This window comes from Wyeomyia smithii, chromosome 2 (assembly GCF_029784165.1).
Source record: "Wyeomyia smithii strain HCP4-BCI-WySm-NY-G18 chromosome 2, ASM2978416v1, whole genome shotgun sequence".
Classification (NCBI taxonomy): domain Eukaryota; kingdom Metazoa; phylum Arthropoda; class Insecta; order Diptera; family Culicidae; genus Wyeomyia; species Wyeomyia smithii.
In genome coordinates, this window is record NC_073695.1 from 109,406,937 (window position 1) to 109,421,469 (window position 14,533).

Consider the following 14,533-nt stretch of genomic DNA (forward strand, 5'->3'; position numbering starts at 1 on the left):
CACCGTACGAAAGCAAACGTGAAACCGTCCCGACGGCCACAAAACATCCAAAACTCAGTCCTTCGAAGAAAGAAACGCAACAAAAGTACCGAGATTGCGTAGCGATAGAAGAGCTGTTCCAAACAAACGACACTCGAAAGTTCGACGAGAAACTGAACAGCTCCTACAGAGGCTCCATGCCGCAAGAGCATCCACGCGGGAAGAGCATCTGAACGGCGATGCAGTAGAGCGCGAAGACGGTATGGTCATTAATCTTGGTACACAAGTACAAAACAATAGAATTACAGCCCTTGATCTCCTGGAGGTGGATGAGGAAATAAGCCGACTGAACTGACTTCCCAACGAGCTGTTGAAATATGGTAATAAAACACTGGCTAGGGCCGTACACTGAATCATAGTCAAGAATTGGTAGAAGAAAGAATACCGGTTGAGTGGATGGAAGGTATTAAGTGTTCCACCTTCAAAAAGGGCGATAACCTGGAGTGCTTCAAATAACCAGGCAAGCACTCTGCTGAACAAATTAGCATACGATACAATCGCTCGAGATCACCTATGGACGATGGATCGAGTGATTCGCAATTCAAAGAGATTTAAGGCAATGTGATGGTGTATTCTGTTTAATATTGCCCTGGATGGTGTGATTAGAAGAGCGAGAATTAACACGAGTGGCACGATATTCCGAAAACCAGTTAAACGTGTGGCGAATACGTACATCGGACTAGAAGCCGAAACCAAACGGATTGGACTCGTGATCAATACATCGATGACGAAATACATGAAAGAACAGGATTCATTAGAAGACCACCTCGAGCGCAAGTTGATGGTGATAAAATCGAGGTGATCGACGAGTTCGTGTATATTGGCTTATTGGTCACTGCCGACAACGATACCAGCAGAGAATTTCATCTGTGCATTATGGCAGACAATTGTGCATACTTTGGTCTCCGGAGAACGCTCCGATCGAGTAGAGGACAATGATCAGACCGGTGGTCTTCCACGGCCATGAAAAAAGGACCATGCTTATGTAGGACCAACGCGTCGCATTCTAGCGGTCTTCGAGAGGAAGGTGCTGCGTACCATTTTCTCGATGGACTGCGGCCGGAGAACGAAACGTGGAGAAGACGAATGAACCACGAACTTCAGGAGCTGCTTGGGGAGCTGGACGAGAATCAAGTAAAGATGGTTCTTAAAACCAATCCGTCATGGTCGAAATTAAGAGGTGCACAGCGGGCAAGGTGGATCTATCAGATGGAAGATGACCTACGGATCCTACGCAGACTGCAGAATTGGCGAACTGCAGCCATGGACCGGGTGAAATGGAGACGACTTAAACATACAGCAAAGGCTCACACCGCGGTTTGGAACTGTTTGGCAAGGTAAGGCAAAGCGCGTAATCCATGACAGATTCTCCGTCTAATATTTGACGCGTTGGTTGCTTGGATCCATTGTTGAAACCACGCCACCTATCGTGCACGCAATTTATTTTAAATTTCACTTTGCGAAGATATGTCATTATATGATGATTAAATGTATTATGTACACCATGTATTATATGATGAGCATGGTGCAATTTTGCAGGTACAAAAACACCCTAAGTGTGCAAAAATGAATAAACGCACATTCCACATTTCTCTCGATACGCCACTGACTATAAATATTCACACGAAGACGACGTAATAGTTTTTCTAACGTATCAATTCTCGGATATGTATAGCACACGCTAAGGAACGACATAGTTGTACTACAATATGTAATAAACTTTCGATTTCAATACATCGAACACGTGCGCTTCATGTTCGGCTCGTAAGATGTTCTCTTCGATACCGTCAGGTGAAGTAATTTGCCAAAAAAAAACATTTTTGGATTCATATTCCCAATAATTTCTGTTGTTTATTTTCATTAATTTTTTTTTCGATCAGAAGGTTGCTCAGATTTTAGTTTTATTATTTACGGATGAAATCATGTCCTCTTCCGATGTAAGAAGCGACAAATGACGGTTTTCTTTTAGCTGAACAAGCTCTGTGCTTAGATGACAGGCCTTTTTTACTATGGTAGTAAAAATACGCTGACAAGCTCGATCCAGTAAGTGCCAATCCCAAGATTCGTTTCGTTTTTCGCCAATTTTCCCTCCAAACTAAGCTTCCGAATGAAGCAATGTAGAACAATATTGGCCATAGTTTAAATGGCGTTATAAATCTCTGCGTAGTTGTGCAGCAAAGAACATGTTTTATTCTATCACAGGCTCTACTCGTTGTGATCAATTCCGTTTCGATGAAACAATAAACTGTAGAATGAATAGAAAAGATGTTGTTAACCAGGTGATGCCATCCATCGTTGAATCGGCCAAGTTTTGCAGCGTGGGTATTTGATTCAATTTTCTGTTGAACATCTTTTCATAAAAACAATATTAACATAAAAATCTGGTTTTGAAATGCATTCACTCAAACGGTTAGTGATACTTTCGGGGGCAAACATTTTTCACTTAGTTTCGCTGAGAATAAATTGAGGAGAACCATTTGTTTTTTTATAACTTAAAACTTATGTTGGGTAAATCAATTAAAAAGTAAAAAAAAAAGATTAATTTGTAACGTAGTAATGTTAACAACACATGCAAAGAACATAAGAACATAAGAACATAACTAAGCGTTAAGTGAAATTACCTATAACTTTTGCCCAATTAAAAATTCAGCAACGAAAACCAGCGACCATTGCATTGTTTGCATTTTCTCGACAATGATAATCTATTTTGTTTTGTTTTATAATCTTATAACGGATTTTCCCAACTTCAGTATCTCAGTACCTAAATTCATGAAGTAGAAAACCGACAACTAATCTATTACAAGATGTGTAAATTAGCTGTAAATCATCGCAACATCAATTTGAGTGCAATGATTTTTTCCTGTCTGCTCCACGATAAAATGTCTTAAGAATTATGCTTCCATAACCCAAAAGACTGTACTAGAGACTATAAAATACTCTAGAGACTCTCACCCTGAAAATACGATAGCAGTGGCAAATGCCACCGTATATCCTTAATCTATGCCACCTCTGGCAAGACTTCCTAAAGGAACGAAAGTGAAAACCTATAAAAGTGTCCCCTACAACTATACTCCACGTTGAGGCTGTCTGCTTGTTGACTCGGCACCACCCACATCGTTGGCAGGGCCAGGGAGGACCCAACTGTTATCTCGTATCCATAAACTTGGCTTGCCCTAGCAATTTGAAACAGAAGTATCTTTTCACTCCCATAGTACTCGATGCCCTGTCCGGTTTTACACGAAGACTGTAGCACTGGAAAATGGCACATCTAGGCTTACAAACAAGTGCAATAATGTTACCCCTCCCGTTCTGACGATAATTTCCTCTTAGGTTTGAAGAAAGCTATGCTGCATGCTTAAAATTAGTAAATTCAACCAACACCGTATTTACATTAGAAGAAAATTATTTGATATGTAGTTACTGTAAACCTAAAGCTGTTATTTCGTAGTGGTCGATAATTTTTGCTGCAAATGGGTTGTTCATTTGCAAGCAGCACAGTTTCATATGTAGAGTCTACTATTTATCCCCATTCATAGGAGGACTATTCACCACAGCAGCAATAAAAGTTATTACTATTACTCTCAATAAAGTGGTCTAATAAAGCATAACAGTTCATAACTCATGACGGTTTTGTAAGCTCAGCCGGAGGTTGAAAATACGGTGTAATGTAAGCAAATCCGTTTCCGATGAAAACGAAAAAAATCAACTGACTTACTGTTCATAAACATTATATTACAAAACTCAGCAGAACCCAATTGAATAATATTAAGCTTAGCACTTAATTTACAATGTCAAAATGTCAAGAGCATACCACTCATTCACACATTTTAAAGTAAAAAATATCATCCACCATTTTGGTAGAACAAACGGTAACACCAAACGCGGCGACAAGTCAATCCCACTGTCACGTCATCAAATAAGATTTTCACTTAATCCCTTGACACCAATTCAATTTGTTAGATTTTCTGCTGTTTTCCGTCTGACTCGTCGTTTCATCGAGTTGGGTGAATATTCTTTAAGCCTGCGTGTACAACGTCAAAAGTAAGACTTTTCAGCACATTATTAAATTCCTGCTTTCGAATTTGACACTCACGATTCTCAAAAGCTATTTGCCATTAACTTTTTATAAGAAAATTCAAAATATGACCCTTGAGCTTTTCAAACAAGCAGTGGTGGGCACCGTTAACTGAAAACTTAGTGACGCTGAGCGCTAATCTGCTAACTGGAAAATTTAGCTCGATAATCACTAAACACTAAACGCTAAACCCATATTAGCGAAACTTTCGCTAATCGCTAACTTAATAATACGTAGATTGCCGTATGTATATGTTTATTGCTCATAAAAACAAACGAAAGAGAAAATAGCTTTTAAATGCTATTTACAATAAGAGGTTCAAAATTCACATAACGGTCATACTTGAGGATTTTGTGGAAATAAGGAGCATCAAAAGTGAGTCTGCTTGTATATGAAATAAATACTTTTAGGAATGTTGAATTAACCACAAATATTGTCTGAATCGGAAAAGTATAATCGAAGTTGCCGTAATATCTAGTGCATTACAACATGCAAAGAAATTTTGACGTTCCGAAAATATAATCTAAATCACCTTGAGCTTGTTCTCCAGAACGCTCTGGCTTATACGGTAACTGGAACCCCATTCTAAAGTAAAAAGACTGACTTGCACTTGTGCCGTAAAGAGAGGAAATCTAGACAATTGAGATAATTGAACGTTGTTTGAATGAAACATAGGTTTCAGAAGTAACTTTTTCACTGAAATATGTTCATCATTCGAAGCAATTATAATACGCCATCAGCAATTCACAGTTTTTGAAAATAGTTTTTTTGTCGCTTCTCTACAAAATTAGCGAATTAGCGATTAGTGTTCCGCTAACCAGCTCAAAAATTAGCGAAAACGCTAAACCGCTAACTGAACATTAGCATTAGTTGTTAGCGATTAGCGTATTATCGAAATGGTGCCCACCACTGCAAATGACACATGATGAATATACTTATTTAGATAGGTTCAATTTCAATAATGTTCTTCACCAGAAAGATGTAAAAAATAACTTTTAATAACAGCTACCAGGTTTACCATGGTCCGTTAACGTTTTCATAAGAAATGGCTTTACCAAACATCTCCCAGCTGGTCTCGAGGTACGATGCTGGCCTAACAAGCCAGTCGTCGTAGGTTCAAGTCTCGGCTCGGGAGAGACTGTTAGTGTCAGTAGGATCGTAGCGCTAGCCCCGCAATTGTCCTGTACACTTAACAGTTGGCTGCGAAGTCTGTGTACAATAAACAGAAGGTCGAGTTCCGATATGGAATGTAGCACCAAGGCTTTGCTTTTTTTTTGGCTTTACCAAAAACTGTACTGACATCACACTTTCCTAGCAAAAACTACCAGATTTTTGAACGGGTAGAATAATAATGTCTTTAAAGGTTAAGCAATACATTTCACTAGAAAAAACATCTTAAATTTTTAAAAATAGTGGTCCAACTAAGGATAAAAAAGTACTGTTTTCCTAATTTCGGCATGCTTCATTTCGAACAAGAGCGATCAGCACGCTGTCTCTCTCGAACTGCCTAACACAGTGAATCATAGTTATCATAGATGTGTTATGATCGTGTTATTGTAAAAAATTGCTGCTAAAATGGGGAAAAAACGCCGAAAGCTGGTGAAAAATATACTGAAGCAGCTGTTACTGAGTGTCTTCAAGCAATAAAAAGTGGTGTTTCGACTAGAGAAGCTTGCAGGCGCTACAATGTTCCACGATCCACCGTAATGTTCCATGCAAGGAGGAAGTAGTCAGGAAAACCACGAAAAGGCAAACCAACTGCATTGAATGCCGCGAAGAGGATTCAATTGTTCGCTGGATGACTCGGATGGCACGTAAAGGACTCCCTATTACGAAAGAGCGGCTGCAGTCTACAGTTGCAAAGCTCATCTCAGTAAATCCTCGTCATTCAAGGTCAATACGAAATATTCAGAATTATTTTGGAGGATTGACTACGAAGCGAGAAGGAAATGGTCACATGGTCCATGGTTCACAATTGAAATACCTGTTACACAGTAGATTAGTAAATTATTTAAATAGACCTGGTCATTTGCTGTGGAATTTGGAAATTGTTGTGGTCTAAATTAGAAAACGGTGGTCCATTTGAAACCTGTGCGGTTGCAATTTCAGCATCGAGTGGAAAATTTATCTAATTTCGGGTAACGCTGCAAGAGCGTGTTCACGTAAAAATAACCCTTATTTTGGGTACTTTTACGCGGGAGTATATGAGTGAAAATTACCCGCATTTTGACACCCCCGCAGCAGCGTGTACCCAGAATGACAGTTCTCACCACTTGCGCTGAATATCGCTCACGTAAATTTGTTTAAATTCGTTCGTTTTTTCGTTTTTCGTTTTCGGGCCGATAATTTTTCATTTATATTTGTGAATTAATGTTTAGGGTTAGATAGGCCGGAAATCCCCTCTAGCTGTGGAAAAGTGGTGTGCTGAATGCTGACTTCGACGTCACAGCGGGTTTGTTGTGATCGGCAACAGAGGCATCCATCGCGGGAAGAGTTCAGTTTAGCCTCGACCACGGTAGTGCATACACGTCGCGTGTTGTTATTGTTTTCTCAGTGCGCGTTTACTGTTTTATATTTACAGTTTGTGTTCGATCTGTGTCCTGTGAAGCGAAGGTTGTTCCGCTTCTTTGTTATAAGACCAGCGAAGGTTGTTCCGCTGGCCCGTGAGTGCGAGTGCTACGAGTGGTGTTTGCTCGCCGGATAGGGTAAGCTGCGCTATTAGATTTTTCAGCAGGTTGAACTTGATTCTATCCAATCCTGGAGCTTTATTGTTGCACGAGAAGAGAGCCATTGAGAATTCCAACATCGAAAACGGAGGCTCTTCCGTAGTTACTAAAAACGCGTCACGAAAGGTTTTCTGTTCCGGTACAGAATCCGGGCAGACCTTTTTGGCAAAATCGAATATCCAGCGGTCATTCGGAACGTTACGATTCCGCATGCGCCTGGCGGTATCCCAAAGAGTGCTTATCGCTGTTTCCCTCGACAACGCGTTTACAATCCGCCGCCAGTATCCGTGTTTTTTCGCCTTCATTAGGCTCTTCATCTGCCTGTTCAGTACGTCGTACCTTCGAAGCAAATTAATAGAGCCGTACTTTCGGTAGTCCTTATATGCCGAGGATTTTTGCGCGTACAATTCAGAGCACTCTTTGTCCCAGCACTTGGTAGGAGGACGCCGTCTAATTGTTACCCCGGGTATCGGTTTCGTCTGAGCTTGAGTCGCGGCGTCGATGGTCAAGCCAGATAGGAACGCGTATTCTTCCTCCGGAGGAAGTTTCTCGTGAGACTCGATGGATTCCGCTATGATAGTCTCATAACGCTTTCAATCAATATTACAAGTAAGGTCGTAAGAAATATTGATTGGGTTCGGGGGAGTTGAACCATTAGCAATTGAGATAACGATTGGAAGATGATCACCACCGTGGGGATCGTTGATTACTTTCCACTGGCAATTTACGCTAGTGATGTCGAGCAGAGGGATAGGTCAAGCACGCTTTCACGTGCTGGAGGGTTAGGTACACGTGTCGCTTCCCCAGTATTCAAAAGTGTCATGTTGAAGTCGTCGATCAAGTTACAGATTAAAGAAGATCGGTTGTCGTCGTACAACGACCCCCATAGCGAACAGTGAGAGTTGAAATCTCCCAATATAAAAAAGGGGTGGAAAGCAATTCTGCTATATCAGAAAATTGCCTCTGCTCAATCCGCGCGGATGGGGGAATATATAACGAAACAAGGCAAAGGTCTTTTGATCCCCAAGCACCTTTTGATCCCTAAAATTACCCCTCCACCGTGTGAGTCTCGATCTCGACAAATTATGTTGAAATCGTGAAAATTAAGTTGGTCATTTGAATTGAGAAATGTCTCACAGAGCGCGAACGCATCACAGTTGTATGTGTTTATCAAATGTGAAAATAAATCGAATTTGGGGATGATACTTCTGCAATTCCACTGTAACACAGTGACAAAATTCCTTACCTCTTTCGACGTATTAGTCATCGAAAGATATGATAGCTGAAATGAGGGCCCAAGTTGCTGTGAGTAGCTTCAAAAAGGTTTTCACTGTAGGGAGAAGGGCAAGAAGAATGTTTTAAAGGGGATCTGGTATGTTGAATGTTTTATATATCCAGTCCACAATATCAGAGAATTTTATGAACCCTGTTTCTTTTATGTCTTCTGACCGAGAAATGGGTGCACAAGAGGTTTCTGGTGCCCCAGGAAGCGGTGGGTACTCCTGGTTTGCTCACAGTTTTGGCAGTGCATGACCCGCGGCACAAACAGGCGTACAGGTAGACAAACCCTGTCCAAACGGGTGTAGTTCGGCAGTGCGGATCCGGCGAATGTTACTCTGAAGGAATCCGAAGGGAGGAATTTCTTCTTCCCTTCTTCGATGGATACTGAATGCAATTGCTTGCAATCCAGTATCTTTACACATTGCATCAAGGGGTTCTTAAAACAGCCAACCCCATGACGCAAAATGTCATCGACAGTGAGATTCCCCTCGGTAACCATCGATTTCTACATCCTTGGCAGGGATGTACACGCGATACTCTCTCGTGAAGAGCTCGTAGCTAGCAATTTCGTTTGATCGCTTCAAGCTACTCACGACAACTCGCCGTTTGTTCGGCCTCACCCTCGTAATTTCGGTTATGGCCGAAAAATGTTTTGCCAGGTCTTTGCCAATTTGAATAATATTCAATGGCTTTGGTCGGCAATGGTCGTTCATTTTGCGGGAGCGTTACGCTCTACCGCACACAAACGATAAATATTCGAATGTGGGGGGGGGACTGAAGTAGTTGATATTAAATTTTAAAAACAATATTTCAAACTACAATGGATCAAATAAAAAAACACAGTAATACTAATACTAATAACAATAGTAATAATAACAATAATATTAATAATAATAATATTAATAATAACAAAAATAATAATAATATTAATAATAATGATATTGATAGTAATAATATTAATAATAATAATGAAAATTCTAAAGTGAATACTTCACCGAACTTATTACGACCTCACGGCTGCTAGTAGGATCAATCTGGAAGAGTGACTCCGTAGAACAAACAATGACGATCCAGTTTCGTGTTGTGACACAGTGGCCGTATCTTACACGCGACCTTGTAGATGCCACTTGTAGTTGACTTCCACTCGCTCGATCGTATGGTGGTCCGTGCTGCTAGCGGGGTAACAGCGGTGCGGGAGAATCATTCTTGCTGATATATCAGCTGCGTATCAGATCACTGGCGGAGTAGCCTGCCCCTACCAGTGTGCAGAAGATGTTTCTGTCGATATATTGTCGCGCTTAAAATAAAATCTCATCGCGCGGCGGTGGTAACGCGCTACTCAGATTGGCGAAAGACTGCGAAATGACAAGCAACGTGTTTTTGTTTTGATTACTGCTTTGTGTCGTCGATTGCTGATAAAAGGGAGAATACTCAAAAGTGAATATTTATACAGATTTTCCAAATCTGTTCAGTATACTCGTCAGTAGGTATTTATATTGATTAAATGAATCTGTAGTTGCACTTATGTTCATATATTATTTATTTGCAGTAAAAGACTAGCCGGAGATCTTCAGATTGGAAGGCCTAATCCAATAAAGTAATCATGGTAGACATCCAGAAGCAAGTTTTGCATCAGCATGCTTCATCTAATACAGCGTATCACTGTCTGTATGGATATTACTTAGAGCGTCCATTACCCGACTGTTTTTAGCTTCCCGGGATTCGGGAAATATAAATATGATTTCCCGGGAAATCCCGGAATCCCGGGATGTAAAAGAAATTTTGAACGAAACGTAAAATAACTGCGATTTATTTAATTTGGAATTTATTTTTGTCACATAAAATGAAAAAAGGAATCGAATTCCTAAAACAATTTAAAAAGATGATCAATTCTCGAAAAATTTAATAAAGTTCATTAGTTTGGCTGGTAATTTTTGTTTCACAAACTACATCAACGAAGATCCTGTAGGAGGACTACTTAGCTTCGACACTTTACGAGGACTTGGGTTTGTAGTTACCGCTTCTTTAGAGGATGGTCGTTTTACGGTGATTTTGTGTTTGTTCTGCAAGTGTCGTAAAAGACCACTGGTAGATGAACCCTTGCACGAGAGTTGCTGTGGACATTTCAAGGATTGCGCTTCCTTATCGCCGGGCACCTTCTTGAAATATTGCCAAACTCCTGCCATTTCTGCAATAATGAATAGTTAACTGTAATAATAGATTCGAAACTGCTGCTGGATGACAGACAAACCTTTTTCAATATGATTATTCTCGACTTGTTGTTTACGACGGTGACAAACTAATAACTGTTTTCATTCACGTGCGGAATCTCTAATTAGAAGTTCTGTTTGTTCCCTTGATTGTGTACTTCGTCTGCTGCAATCAAACTTAGAAATTACAATCGCTTGTGCACGTCCTTTTATATGCGCTGATCCTATTTTCCCCATTCTCATCCTCGCGTGGTGATACAATGGCGATCTTTTAATTGTGCAAGGAATTCGCCTACTTCTCGCGTCTTCGCGCGAAGATGAAATGATGAATGAATAGAGTGCGTTGGTGTAGGGTAGTCAGACTATACACCAGAGAGGCGCCGAGAAACTCACCGTTAAGACAACTGTCAAAATCCAAACGGGCGAGTTGTATAATTTTACATTACCGTTATACGTTTTAATGTTGACAGTTGCCCTGACGGTGGATGTCTTGTCATTTCTCTAATATACAGGTTCCCTAGTGTAGGGTATATTGCTCTTCTCAATTGCATTTCTTATAAACTACGATCACTTGTAAAAGTCCTTTCATATTCTACTTTCTCCAATCTAGTCTTTGTGTTTTGGAAGAATGGTATTTTTCGAATCGTCACATGATGATGAAATAAATGTGCGTTAAATGTCAACTAACGGGCAAATCGCATTTCTTACACGAATCAAAATATATTAGAGGAAAATAAAAGTCATTCATAAGCACATGGCTATACAATTTCATTCACCATTGCACAACAGTGTACAGAGTCTGTAAGTTTATATCGATTTTTCAATATTTCTTATTGAAGAAAATACTTCCCGGGATTTGAATAACTATTTCCCGGGATTCGGGAATTCCGGGAAATTCAAATTTCCCGGGAAATCCATCCCGGGATGTCCCGGGTAAGACGCTCTGACTTTATTGGATTAAGTAAAAATACACTTGCGAAAATATATGCGAAACATCGAACAACCGTCTCAAACTGGATAAAAATTTACGAAGAGAACAAGATTTTCAAGCGGAAAGATATGGAACAGGTATATCTCAAGTTCAACTCCGACCAGAGAAGGTGGCTGGTCGATCTTTACAAGGACTGTCCCATCCTTTACCTTGACGAGACCAAGTCACAATTTGAGCGAAGATTTCACAAAACAATAAGCACAGCTTCTATATGCCGAATCCTTCATGAAGAAGGACTCTCCTGAAAAGTATTAGAACGCCGGGCAATCCAAAACGAATGCTGGACATCTACAGGTTTGCCTCGGATATGTCTCTTGTCACCTGGGATATTCATTCACTGGTATTTCTCGACGAAGCATCGTGCGATAACCGAAGCATGCTCAGAAATAAAGGGTATGCTCCAGTTGGGCAAAAAATCATATACAGAGTAGAGTTTGTACGGCGGCCTCGCTGTTCCCTGCTCAGTTTCATTGGGTACAACGGAGTACTCGATACCTATTCCACCGAAGGCACGTTTACCAGAGAAAAATTTTACAACTGCGTTCGTTCTTTCGCTACTTCCCGTCTAGTACAGCGAAACCCTGGAGCATACTCTGTATGGATTCTCGATGGAGCGAGAATCCATTGTCATAAATCGATAATCGAATACTTGCGATCATTGGGTATTGTAGTAGTTTTTCTTCCTGCTTATGCCCCATTTTTCAACCCAATTGAATTTCTTTTGGGTATCTCAAAAAGTTCTTGAAACGGGTCTACGTAGAAAATAGTTCCAAAAATCTCACAGTTGTCATCGCTGAGGCTTTCCGACACTTCAAAAACTACGATTTCACAAGAGTGTTCGCAAAATGTGGTTATCTCCTGGGGGGCAATTCGATCCCAGTCGGGGTTTGGGACTAGATATTAAGAAGTTCGGATTTGAAACTTAACATAAAACATTTTCTCATTTTATTCCATCAATGTATTTTATAGAAAAATAAACGATGTTCGGTTTCAGTCGGAAATTGTTTTTAATCAGCCACAGGTAAAAATAAACAAACTAAAATCAAATCATGATCTACGTCGAGGCAGTTTGTAACACTATGAGCAAGCTCAACCGAGAATTTTCATTCTGTGCCGAACACGCATCAGTATCGGACGTGTGATCGGTGATCGCTCCGATAGAATATAAAACAAAAGACGTGTGAACAAGTGTTGGCATTGTTTGCCTGGTCGAGTGAAATAAATCCGGGTTCAAGGTCGCGCCTTTGTGCAACTGTTTCGCATCGTGACAACCAGCTGGTGCGTAAGCCGATTTGGCTGCTGGCTGAATTGTGCTACAGCAGTGAACGAGACACAAAAGAGGAAAAAGAAGAAGCCATCAGTTGACAGTGAGTTGTATCGCTGTGTGGAGTGATCTCACACCTGGCTCGCTGCTGGTGGCTGTTTGGTGCTGCTGTATTGGTGCTGCTGGCTGTAACGGCTGCAACTTCGAACGATCGGACAACAAACCTTACTGGAAGGGAGAAGTAAAAAGGTACGTGCTCTTGTCGGCGCTAGTGCGCTAGACTTAGCGGGATGGATGTAGATCCCTCGCCTCCCGCGCCACCATCCCCGAACCCTTCTGACCCTGACCCTTCTGTTACCCCCTCCCCTGTTCATTCTAAGTCCCCCCTCGCCCCAGGCTTTACCCAGACGGAGCCCAGGGCAGCTATACTGTCTATTTTCGGCCAAAGGCGGGACCGAAATCGAAACAGTTGAACCTCTTGCAGATTTCTAAAGACCTGACGAAGGAGTACAAGGGCGTGACCGAAATTTCCAAGGTCCGGCCTAACAAGCTCCGTGTCGTGGTCAGTAACCTGGAAGCGGCCAACGATATAGCTTGCTCTGAGCTCTTCACACGCGAGTATCGCGTTTACATACCCGCACGAGACGTGGAGATCGACGGTGTCATAACCGATTCGAGTCTGTCCGTCGAGTGTATACTGGCAAGTGCCAAAGGGTGCTTTAAAAACAAAACCTGTCCCGATGTAAAGGTGCTCGACTGCAAGCAATTGCGGTCAGCATCGATCATCGGTGGCAAAACAGTATACACCCCGTCAGACTCGTTTCGAGTTACGTTCGCCGGGTCAGCGCTACCAAGCCACGTCTCGATCCACCGGGTTCGTCTCCCTGTGCGATTATATGTGCCTCGCGTCATGAACTGCCTGAATTGTAAGCAGTTAGGCCACACCGCCGCCTACTGCTGCAATAAGGCACGTTGTGGCAAGTGTGGGGAGAATCATGCGGATGATTCCTGCAGTAAAAATGCTGAAAAATGCATTCACTGTGGGGAGAGTCAGCATGAGCTCTCGACATGGGATAAAATAAAGAGGTCTCTCAAAGAGCGTTCGAAGCGTTCTTACGCTGAGATGCTGAAGAAGACCGTTACCACTTCTCCCATTACATCAAACCCTTATGATCTGTTGTCCTCTGATGAAACCGATTCTGACGATTCACCAGCGGGAACATCTTACGCCAATCCTGGGGAGTCTAGAAAGAGGAAAAATATTTCCTCTCCTAAACTTCCCAGAAAAGGTCCTAAGATTTCCCAAAGTGAAATGAAAGTTACAAGCAAACCAAACAGTGCTGCGGAAAAACCGAAGCAAACTCCTCCTGGGCTTGCAAATTCAAAGTCCCAGAAGGAGTTCCCAGCACTGCCAGGAACATCTAAAACCCCAGTTGTTTCTTTTGCACATCCAGTTGATGAAACAAACTCTGGATTAGTGAAATTTTCTGACATTATGGACTGGATTTTTGAAACTTTCAATGTACCCGATCCAATTAAAATTTTTCTTACAGCATTTCTCCTAACAGTTAGATCGTTTTTGAAACAGTTGACTGCCCAATGGCCCCTCCTTGCAGCGATTGTATCCTTCGATGCCTAATTCAACTGCGTATATGAAGGATTCTATCTCTGTCTTACAGTGGAATTGTAGATATATTTTACCAAAAATTGATTCGTTTAAAGTTTTGATAAATAAAAACAAATGCGATGCATTTTCCCTTTGTGAAACTTGGCTTACTTCAAATATTGATCTCAACTTCCATGATTTTAATATTATTCGCCTTGATCGAGACACCCCATATGGAGGAGTACTTTTAGGGATTAAAAAGTGCTATTCTTTCTATCGTATTAACCTCCCCTCGATTCCAGGCATCGAAGTTGTCGCATGTCAAATGACAATACAAGGTA

The 14,533-nt window shown here is 41.3% G+C and overlaps 1 protein-coding gene and 1 pseudogene across 1 annotated transcript in view; one reads left to right on the forward strand and one right to left on the reverse strand.

The window, feature by feature from the left end:
- LOC129725075 (tyrosine-protein kinase Drl) overlaps positions 1–14,533 on the reverse strand; it is a 516,531-nt gene that overhangs the window by 483,418 nt on the left and 18,580 nt on the right. The gene's annotated exons all lie outside the window — the stretch shown is intronic.
- Positions 9,725–12,381, forward strand: LOC129725078 (uncharacterized; annotated as a pseudogene).